Raw genomic sequence first — 12,137 nt, forward strand, 5'->3', positions numbered from 1 at the left:
CACATCCAAGATAATGACCAAACCTCTTCAAAATCATCCCATCTGGTAAATGTCTTCCAAAGCTCAAATTGCACCAGGCCATCCTTAACTGTCCTTGACCCTTCAGGCACATAAAGCTAGTTTTACTTCCACTGCTTCGGCAATGAAAGCTACATGCAAGTAAACAACAACAAAATCCTCTTGTTCTCCTAAAAGACTGAAAAATGTCTGTAAGCTTACGAATGAAGAGGGGAAAGGGTGGCAAACTACCAAGTTGGATTTTCAAAGGGGATGGAGTGAGACAATGGCATTTTGGGTCATACTAAGAACACACAGAAACTGACCTCATGCACAAGGAAGATGATCCAAACTCAAATCAGAACCAGGCAGTTCAGAACAACATTCTCAGGAGCAACACATGATCTTCTGGAATAATGGGACTAAGAACAAATGATCTGTAATCGTGTTAAGTATTTATGTGTTTAAGAAACAGACTTTTCCATCTAAATTACTGGTAAACCATCCATCCAACTCTAAGAGAGATTTTATGTCTCTGCTGTAATTCCTGAAATCTGTGTTGCTATCCAGTGTTATCCAAACTCATAGGATTGAGCTGTTATGATTTTAATTAAACTTGCAAAGTGGCATATTAGAAGCGGATCTAATCAAAGAGACAATGAAGCAAGAGGGTGAGGCTTAAAACAATATTAACAACGAGTGTTTTGTGGTTTCTCTTCAAATACCAAAGGAGATTGAATTGGAGTGAGGAGAATATTGGCTAATAAATATCCAGAGGAAAAAACAAACCACCTCTATTTTCAATCTGTAAGTATGAGGGCAAGGAATGATGTCAGTTAAGTATTGTTTATAATGTTTCTCTAAGTTCAATTCAGCATAATGAATTTGGTGACACCCCAAGCAATTCTGCAGCAAGGTAAAATTTTGCACCCAGGATATTTTATTTGTACAGCATATACTAAGAGCTGAATTTTCTTAAAATATGCGTAGAAAAATTCGGAAGATAATGCCAACAGATTCTTAATTCTTGGAAGGCTAAGTGTACACCACCATCTACTTCAAAATATAGATAGTTGAAAATGTTAAACAAAAGGTTAATGGTCAATTTTACTTCCTTTTTCTTGCAGCTCTTACTTAAACAAGTTGCACACATAAGTGATGCTACAGGCATAGGATTTTGCATTAAGTTTGCAATGTCAGGTTTGTTTATAAAAATCATATTTTTAACCACTGGCCCCTGGGGCTCTGTTCTGGGCAGTTACAAGTTCCAAGCAGTTCAATTCTGATTTTTAAAAAGATAGCTCTTTTTTCCATGAACTTTCAATGGAGACATTTCAGATCTTGGCACAAAACATTTGGTTTATACTTTTTGTGGCCTTACAAACTTACAATTAAGTTTATTTGCTTAGCACAGAAAGTGTCCTTCTGTTTGCCATGACTGGCGGGTGCCCACTGCCAGCCCTGGGGAGACCTGCAGAGTTTTTATTCCTCCTCTCTCTCTCTCTCCCCCTCTCTCTCTCTGTGTCTCTCTCTGCCTTGGCACCAGTACTGTGAAAAGATTTCCTCGTAGTGCTTTTGAGAGCATTTACCACAGTTTTGTTCCTATTCAGAACTTTTAACTCCATTCATAAACCTAGTGGTCACACGGTAGTTAATAAGGGGCAGAAATCTTTAGAGTCTTTTCCACTGTGGTTGAAATCGTGGCTTCTGTAATTTATGCCCAAGCATAACAATGCTCCTAAGCAGCTGTGGAACACAAGAACTCCCATTCCTGGATTTGCTGCCATTTCAAGGAAAATGCAAAGACGTTGCCGAATATTTATGAGAAATAATTGCATGTATTTGTTTTGCAGTCCATCGTAACCTGGCAACATCATGCAGTTTTTGCTTTGGTCTTAACCACAGAACTTAAATTAACATTTTTCTCCATCGGTTTTTTTTTTTCCCCTCTTTTTAGCTCAAGAGCACCGAAACATAAAGTAAATGTGATCATTATGAGGTTCTAGAAATATATTGTAGCTGGGCTTCCCAGATAAAGATGTTCATTAAGGGGCTATGTTATGATGAACGCTATGTGGATTTCTACAATGTATCTTAAATGTCAGTATGGGTTGGAGGCCAAATGGTCATGACTCTCACAGCTAATTACTCATACTCAGTCCAGGAAGAACTGTTGTTTGCAATGTGGCTTAGGCTTGTATAAACTTGATTCTTTGATATCAAAGAAATTGTCCATGGCAAAATTATGTGTGTGGTGCAACTCCGCAGGGTAAGCTTTCAGCTAGGGTTGACCCAGGAAAATGGGCAGAACGGAGACCGTTCTCTAGGCTGCTGTCTATAACTACCGCTTTGCCATCTCCCCTGTCCACGTACCTCTCCTGAAGCCCATTCAGAGAACTCTAGAATGTTACCTGAGCTGCTATTATTTACACGGCAATCCCTGAGTCAAGAGAAATGTCATTTTTTATATGGCAATTTCTACCAGCTCTGGAACTGAGTTGAGAGTCATATTTGGAGACGGTGCCATTGCATGAGGCACCATCGGTGATCGTTCCTTTCGTAACTTGGTAGTGTTAGAACTCAGAGCAGCATCATAGAGTCACAGCAGTGGGGAGGCTGACGGACATTTCTCTAAGTCTATCAGTGCCCCCTGGAAGACTCCCTAAGTGTAGACAGTGGTCTATCATCTTCAAAAAGATCTGTGTCAGCATTATCAACCTCATCGCCATTTTCAGTGCCAACGTCAAAGACCATTCACAAAATGTCTGCTTGTCAATAGTACCAGGATCACCCTCTTATTTAAAACATAAATAAATAAAATGTATGAAACTTCACCCTTGTTCATTAGAAAAGCCCAGCCTAAGACATTACCGTGGATATTTGTGGGGTTTTTTAACTTAATGCCCATTTCCTCTTCTTGGGTAGCTCTTGGATTTTCTTTGGGAGAATTGTCTCTTTTCCATTGTAAGTAGTTTTAGTGGGATGGTAAAGCAACATTCTGCTAGACAGTTGAAGAAGTCCTTGGATATTCTTTCCTCTTTCATTCTCTCAGGTCTTAATAATGATCACATCACACAGCAATCTCCTTGAGTATAAGCTAGAAATTTTAGAGACATTTTCATTTCCCGACATCTCAACTCCCATAGCCATCAGGCTCTGTTGATCACAGTCTGTAAATATTTCTTGAATCTCCTTTATATCCCCATCTCTCCCTCCTACCAGAGTGAGGGCCCTTGGTGTTGGTCCCTACACTAACGCGATGGTCTCCTCAGCAGTATGCCTGCCTCCTGTCTCTCCCCACCCCAGCTCTTTGCAATAATAAAAGTAACTCTTTAAGTAATTGATCCCTTACGATGGGCCAGACATTATGCTAAGCACTCTTAAAAATCTAATCTTCACAGCTCTCCTGAAGTAGATACTACTTTTCTCACTTTATAGACAAGGAAACCAAGGCTAAGAGATATTAAAAACTTACCTATGATCTCCCAGGTACTACCTATTCTAGCCAAGATTTGAATTCACCTCTGTATGCTCCAAATTCTATGTTTTAAAGGAGGTAGAAATAGTCACATGTTACAAATGTCATTATTTATTTCTCTGCTCAAAATTCTAGTGATTCCTAAACCATTGCCTGTACGATAAAGTCACAACCAAGTGAGGCTTTCCAGAGTCTGCCATGGTCACCTGAGACCCAGACATCCAGCCATCCCTAACTGCTTGGTGTCCTTCAAATTAGTGACGTTCTCATTCCTTTGCATCCACTGCTCCTTCAGTCAGCAGTGCTTGTTCTGTTTTCCTCCATTGGAAAAATCCTTGTCTTCAAGATGCATCTAAGATGTGATTTCTCTCTGGGATCATCCCTGGATCCCCTGGCCTAGTGCTTATTCAACTCCCTGGGGTACCCATCACCCTTTGACATTCCTCTACTGAGTCCTCCTCGCACTGTACTCTGAGTACTTGTGGGCACGTCTGTTTCCCCATTAGGCTGTGACTTCTTCAAAAGTCTAGGCTTCATTGGTTTTCTATCCTTCCTGCTTCCACCCTGCCCCACCTTATTCTCCACATATGTCAGGTCATATCATTCCTCTATTCAAAACCCTCCAGCAAACAATTTCCTATTATATTTAGAATAAAGTCAGAAACCCTCAACAAGGTCCATAAAGCCTGAAGTCTGTCTGAACTCACCCCCGCCTTCCCTCTCTTTGTCCAAGTTCAGCCACATGGCCTCTGAGCCATTTCTTGACCAAGCCAAGGACACACCTACTCAGAACTCTGGGGCTGACCATTCCCTCTGCCTGGAAGGCTCTTTGCTCAGAGGTCTACCTGGACACTCCCCTCGCTTCATTCAGATCTCTGCCAAATGTCAGCTCCTCAGAGAAACCTTCCCTGACCACTTACATAAAACATAGAGAATTGCAGCCACCATCACTCCCTTCACCCTTCTTTCTACTCAGCACGGACAATTATATGTCATTATATGACACACCTGGGTGTGTATCTATCTGTCTGCCATGTCCACTGAAACGCAAACCCCATGAGGGCAGGCCTGTGTCTGCTTTCTTCGGTGCTAAGCCCCAGGGCTTTTACCAGCCTCTACTAAGTAAGCATAAATGAATAAGCGAGACTCCTCCCCGACTTTCCAATGTTTACAGCATTGCCAGTTACACTGCAGGGGCTCAGAACATACTTAGCATACAGGAGTGAGTTATGGTGCAGAGCATGAACATTTGCCATGGAATGTTCCCTAACAAACTTGATAGGTCAAAGCTTCTTACCTCCCAAGGGACATTTCAGAAGCTAATTAAATGGTAAGGGGATGCTGATTTGATAGACAGTGAGGCAGAAGAGAAGGCAAAGAGAGTTCCAAAAGAGAACTCTTGAAATCTTTTAGAGATGTCATATTTCAGCATCTGTGATCCACCCTGTCACAAATGTCTCCAAATCTAAGTCCTTCCTGATGTTATCGCCAGAGAGAAAGCAACTTCTCCTTGTTAGCCCATGAACCGCTTCATAGACAAGAATGTTCAAAATCAGGAATCCCTAATCCTTTCCTCTCTAAGTGAAATGAAGCTGGCATTCTCATCTGGGACCATGTCTCAGAAGTGTATTTAAGTCAATTGCAGCATAATCTTTGAGCCATCGTTAATTCTTCTTGACCTTTAGGAAGCCAGGTGTCATGAGAAAATACCTCTTTTACTGTCTGCCATGGTTTTCATGATGTATTAGGAGACCCTAAGATCCCTTCCCAACTTCATTATTTCCTTTTTTCTGAATGTCCTGATGCGTGTTTGGTATAAAACATTAATCCATCATCTGCAAATGACTCCGGTTTCATCTTTAGCAACAATGCTACTTACCTGATATTTATTTCTTATAAATAGAAAATATATTCTCTATATTTCAGTTCTCAAGTCTCTCTCCTTCTCTCTCTCTCTCATGACTGATGTTTGGAATCTGGGTGACTGAAAGGGATGTCATTATATCAGAAAGTCTATACAGATTGGGAGGGAGATTATGTTTTGAAGGAAAAGGGGATAAATTCTGTTTTGAACATTTTGATTTCAAGATGGTTTTAGAAAACTAAATTCAACTTCTCCAGAAGCAGATAAATGTAGGAGCCTAGAGCTCTGGTCATACACCACCATCTTCCAATTCATCCCAAGCAATGGTGAGAGATAACTCTTGCTCCAACATACCTTGGTAATCTTTCCTCCACTACCAAGAAAAGAAAATTCCCCACGGTTTCAAAGATAATTCAATCATACCCAAACCTAGGTATTGAGGAACTATTGTGTTCCAGGCATTGTCCTTAGTTTTTTAATATATTCAAGGGTTGACATAGTCCCAAGCACTTAATCCAAAGCCTGGGTCTTTTATCATGTTGAGGATGTGAAACCCTAGCACATGATTAGAATGCTTTGTACCCTCCCTCCTCCTCTACCCTCCCTTTTCCCCTCTTTTGTCTTCTTTCCCCTCTCCCCTTCCCTTTTCTCTTCTCTTCTCCCTCCCTTAATCTTTCCCACTTAGAGGAAATCTTACTTTCTGGGTCCAAACTCAGCATTCTCTCTAGCTCACCTTCAGTACAATGATTTTCTTCCTGATGGCGTTGACAAAACTTTTGTACGTCTTTCCCACCTGTTTGTCAAGTTTCCCACATTGGACTGAACTCTCCTTCCGTTTGCTTTCGCCACATTACAAGACACGCAGGGTGAGATGAATGACTTGGCAACATCCCTCAAAAATCAAGGAGGAAATCAGCAAAGGGTCAGCTCCAACCAGCTGTTCTCTGGACTGACCTCATTCACCTTGAAATCAGGTCACTGGAAGCAGAAAGGGGAGAGGAAAACCATACGCATGGCTGCATCGCTACATCCTCTGGGAGAGAACGTGTCTGTGTGTAGTGGGAGTGAGGGAAGATTTTTGTGCCAAGAGGAGAAAGCTATGCAGTGGGACCAGAGGCAGACCTGCCTTAGCGGGTGTGACAAAAATCAGGAGAAATAGTCCACTCAAAAGAATTCTCCTGCACCTACACTGGAGGATGGCTAATTCTAGCCCACAGTGTGGGTTGCCTCATTTCTGCTGGGTTGTAACGTTAGGTATGTGCGCATGCAATTAAGATTTTCCTGGCGTCACCCCCACTTAACCCAATGACAACGGGGAAGCAGGATTTCTCCATCTTAACAGCTAGTTCAGAGCCCAAGTGGCAGTCCACTAGCAGCCAACGTGAGGAGAGGCTGAGTGGCAGTTCTAATTGACCATTTCTACCCAGGATCCTCTTAAGAATGTACAATATGAGCTGTCAGAGCCCCCTGCCAATCACTAGAAATCTGACCCAGAGAAAGCACCATCTCAGAGCGAGGGCTGTTTATACATCCAATGAATTCAGTTTCCATTGTATTATTTTTAGGCCATGGCAGAGAAGAGCCTGCCTAATCATATCATAAAATCATGAATTTAGTAGATTATAGATGATACCTTCAAACCTAAATATGTCCTCTGGCTGCCCAAACAAGGGGTCACTTAGCGTTTGACATCATCAACCCTTAGAGCTCCAAGTTTCTTATTAGGGGTTACTTGGGAGATTTTGCAGAGTTGCAGCTTACCAAACACTCCGGAGGAGTTGCTGTTTTATGACACAGGGGGACAAAAACCTAAAAACCTAATTTGCATTGCGATTACAGTAAACAGGACTTCTATATGAGCTGTTTTCCTGGAACGCAAGGGATGAAGGCAATTTATGGAGACATGTTCCATGCCACATGTGCCTGTTTTCCTCTCCGTCAATGAGAGATATTTTACTCTGACACAATTTCAACACACGTCATAAGCAATGGGGGCTGGAAAGAAAGAAGCCCACAAAGGCAAACTAACTAGACAGACAAGAGCTCATCTGTGGCACCTGTGAGTGCTCAGCTCCGGTGGAATGATCCGGCCATAATAAGGCTAGACACATGGATTTCTAAACGTCTCTACAAGTGGCTAGTTAGCAAGGTGGCCACACGCCCACAGATGCGCTGACAGGGGAACTACAGGAGAAAACACGTGTTTCCGTTTGCAGCTGCCATCTCCACTCCATCAGGGGACACAGCCGGTGTCTTCTCTCCCCAAGTTAACAGGAGGCTGTGGGAAAGATGACAGAGCTTCAGATTCCCCACCCACTGAGCAGGAGGAAAAGGGGGGTGATCAGACTGAGAAACGCCCTTCCAAATTCTCCATCCATGAATGGACACACACAGGTGTGTCTCCATTTTTCAGGCTTACATTGTTCAGCTTGTTTCTGAGCCGTGATGAATTCTGCAGGAAAAGAACTATGGCAGCTTAAATTTTTGTTCCCAGATACTCATGGCCCACTCCCGGCAGGAGAATCCCCTATGGACGGGGCTTGGCCATGCAACCTACCCTAGCCAGTGAACTGCATGGAAAGTGATGTGTTTCACTGACGTGTAGAAGTTTTAGGGCCAGTATGTGGTCTCCAGGCTCTCTTTTTCCTCCTGCTTAATGACCAGCAACGTCCAAAAGCGGAATTGCTCTGTCAGCCTGGACCCTGGAGTGAAGACAACGTGTAGCAGTACTAACGTGGACCCAAGACGAGTATAAGCAGGAAATAACCTTTATTGCTGTGCACCACTGAAATTTGGGGGTCTTTTGTTACTGCAGCATCATAGCTTAGCTAATTCTGAGTCAATTTAAGAAAGGACTACCTATAATATATCTAAGAGTGGGTGACATCTTTGCTTGAGAATGTCACACATTTCCTTCCTCTTGTCATGATCTCTTTCTTACCTCTAGCCCATTTGTGTCTGGATTAGTTCTAACCTTGGTTTATTCATCTGATCTTCCTCAAGCTGGGTATCAGGCTGGGCAACTCTCTGGACCTCAGAACTGAACACACGTTAGGCTGATGATAATACGGCTAATTCCACTGGAAGAAACAACTGTGGATCTGACAATCATAGAACATATTATTCTCTTTGAAAATCGGTTTATTATCTTTGCAGTGGACACATTTAGCCAGTTTTATACAAAAGTATATAGATGCTATCTCTTAATATTAGAAAGATGTGGTCAGAGAACTATATGACAAGAAAGACCTATGATAATATAACATAATCTTTTTAGAGACTCTATATAGAAAAAAGATCCCAATCTTAAAATGGTTGGGAATCAGGAATGTTTCAAGAATGAGAGTAAATGCTGTATTTCTAGGCATAAAATCCACTGCATAGCAGGGTACTTTTATCTCATTTAATCCAATTAGTATACATTGATTACCTTCTATGGGCACATCATTATGTTTTTTGCAGGAAACAGTTTTGAGGTTCACACATGTTCCTTATTTGCTAGTGAAAGGCAATATCCACTTACATCTCATCCAAAACTCATGAAATTTTATCTTATTCTTCTCCTTTAGGTTTTAAGCGTTAATCACCTCAGCAAGCAGAAGATCTAGATCTGAGTGGGTGAGAGTTTCTCAACATTATCAGTTACACCATTAATTACAAAAGACAAACAGGGACAGAGAAAGTTAATGGCTTGACATCACAGTTAGGAAGCAACATTCCAGAACCATAAAATGTTGGATTTGAGTAAAAGAAAGCATCTGAAATCCTGAGACCCAGAGAGGTTTAGTAACTCACAAACAGTAGATCAGAGTAATGAGTTTTTGTATCCTCCCCGGCACATTGGCCCTTTCCCTATAACTGTGTGCTGAGGATGGGCTAAAGAATCCCATTTGAGATGAAATTGGCTTCAAAAAGAACATAGAGTATGGGAAAATTAGGAATATGGATATTATGAATACCAACAATCTATTCAGAATAGATGCTTTATTTAGAAAAATCCCAACAGTCTCAGCCTTTGCTTGGATGTCTCCAGTGACCAGCAGCTCGTCTGTTCTGTTGTGGGACCTCGTTGATTAGTAATAAAGAATAAACACCTTCCTCATGGGCATTTCCACAAGCTGGTCACAGTTTTACTTTGTTCTACAAGATTAACCTAGTCCAGCTGTTTCCATACGAAGAGAGGTGCCATTGTGTCCCCCCCCAGAAGACATTTGGCAAAGGGCAGAGAGACTTTTGGTTGTCCTGACTACTAAAAATGCTACTGACAGAAATACTAAATATGGTATAATGCACCGAACAACCCCCCCAACAAAGAATTATCTAATCCCAAACTCCAATAGTACCGAGATAAAGAAACTCCGATCTAGTCCAAACCCTATTTGATACAAAGCCCTTCACATATTTGAAAGGAGCTATGCTATTCCTTCTAAGTCTTCTTTCTGCTAATACCTTCAGGTTTCTCATCATCCTACGTATGACTCAGTTTCTCCATCCTGTGGGGACTCTGTTGGACATGCTTCAGTGTGTCCTCATTAACTGCCTCAACCGGAAGGGCACACTATCCTCTAGATCATTCATAGATCCAAGGGACTCTTAATCCCCATGATCACAGCACCATATGTGTTCAAAGCACGAAGTACCAATAAACCATCACAGAAGCATGAAAAGAGTTTGCTGTCTTAAATCAGAGTGTGGACTCAGCAAGCCTTCGTGGTATTTAGATGATGGTAGAAATAGCAGTAATTGCAAAAATAACATCTACTGTGTACTGAGTGTTGATGATATGGCAGATACCTTCCTAAGGTATTTATATGCATTATCTTATTTAATCCTCCCAGAAATCCCACGTGGTAGGTTGTGTTATCATCATTTTTACAGATGAAGAAACCAATTCCTAGCTAGGTTAAAAAACTTGACGAAGGTCATGAAGCTAGTGATCAGATTGGCCAGACCCAAACCCAGATCTGCCTAACCTCAAAACACAGGCTCTTAATCCCCTCAGTGTGCTCTAACCCATCCTCTTCAAAACATGGATAAAATGGCACATTTTGCAAAAGAGTAACAAACTACCATGAATTAGTTAATGCATCCATCTTAACATGCATGCACATATCTTGGCAGGAGGTCTCGCTCCTTTGCAACCTAAGACCAGAACATACTTTGCAAGAAAACAAAGCTACTAGGATAAATAGGTCTCATATTTTAAGAGCCAAAAGCTTTGTGCGTTTTTAATAGTCTCTCGGGTAAAAACAAATCAACAGCAATGTTAAGAAAAGAAAGGTTTCCAACATTTTCATGGCCCTCTGTTCAAGAAAGTTGTCCCACTCAAAACTAAAAACACTGGACTGGACCATCCCAGATTCATGACTATCCTGGGACCTTACATGAGAGAGAGATGGCTACAAATCTTTGTTCCTTTGACATACCAGGTTTATTTGTTTCAAAGGAGTTTGGGTAGTTTCTGCCTAGTCCTTCTACATTTGCACCTTAAGGACCAGAGCTTTTAGGCTTATGACTCATGGATTTTTTTCCTTAGAAAAAGGGTGGACTATATTTTTTCTTTTGGCAGCTCTTAAATTAGTCAAGTTACCATGTAATCTTTGAGTTTTACCAAGTGGCTTCAAGGATTAGATACTGAGAGCTCAGGAAAAATGCTTGGATTACAAACTTTCAATATGTTGCAACTGAGAGCTGGTCTTTTCTTTCTTTTACAATCCAGGAACATATTTCTGCCATATTTATATAGCACTTTACTTAAGACAAGGAAAACTGCTAGCAGAGGTGAGGGAGAAGTCACCTGGCATTTAGAGGGCAAAGCTCTTTTGGCAGCAGAGCTCGCATTAAAACTCATCATAATTTCACTTTCATTTTTAAACTGAAGAGTCTTTGATATTGGTTGCTTTTTGTCAGTATAAATGTCTCCTCTTTCCTTACTCATGGGATGACCTCAGTTCTACTCTGTAGGTGAGTACATCCCTGCCACGTAACTTTCTTAGAATGTACCTGAAAAAGGATGTCTCTTGCTTTCATCATTTATCCACCCCCATGTCCCCAGATGTCCCTTGAAGTTGGATTCTCCCAGTGCCTTTCCATCTGCCCCTAGTGATTGGTTCTTACTCCTCCAAAAACAAGACCTGCGTTAGCCATAATGGAAGGGAGAGCTGATCCAGCTCAGTGCCATTAAAGACAGACCAGAAAATCCAAACCCCTCCTAAATAATGCCAACTCTTCAAGTTGCCCAATGGGATTTCAAGTCTCTAGTAGGGATCAGAAAACCTTCCTTGTAAATGCATGCTGACCATGCGATTGAATAAGTATTGCTCTTGGGTCCCATAGTCTTCCCTGCCTGACCAACTATGTCAGCTAGGATTTATGAGAATTAATTGAGATAAGGGTCTGAAATCTCTTTAATCATGGTAAGGCAGCTCAAAATTCAAAGGATAAATATTACCACTAAGTAGGAGGCTCTGGTCAAAACAAAATCCCCATTCAGGTGGATTTGAAGAGGAAAGATGCACCAAATAAACATTCCTCAGATCAAACACTATCACTTCTTGGGAACATTTCTTGAATCCCTCGGACTTTATTGAATCACCCTCACCTGTATTTTCCCGATGAACTTGCACAGCACTTCTTATGTGTTATCTTTTATAGCAATGATTGGTGATTTTCTCATCTTTTCCCCTATTGGATTGAAAGCTCCTTACTTGCTCCTACTATGTGCAGTGTTGGCTACATGACAGGCACCCAACAAATGCCTCAATTTAATTAATAAGTTAGCTAATTAATAATTAACAC

Source organism: Balaenoptera ricei, chromosome 13 (assembly GCF_028023285.1).
Source record: "Balaenoptera ricei isolate mBalRic1 chromosome 13, mBalRic1.hap2, whole genome shotgun sequence".
Classification (NCBI taxonomy): Eukaryota; Metazoa; Chordata; class Mammalia; order Artiodactyla; family Balaenopteridae; genus Balaenoptera; species Balaenoptera ricei.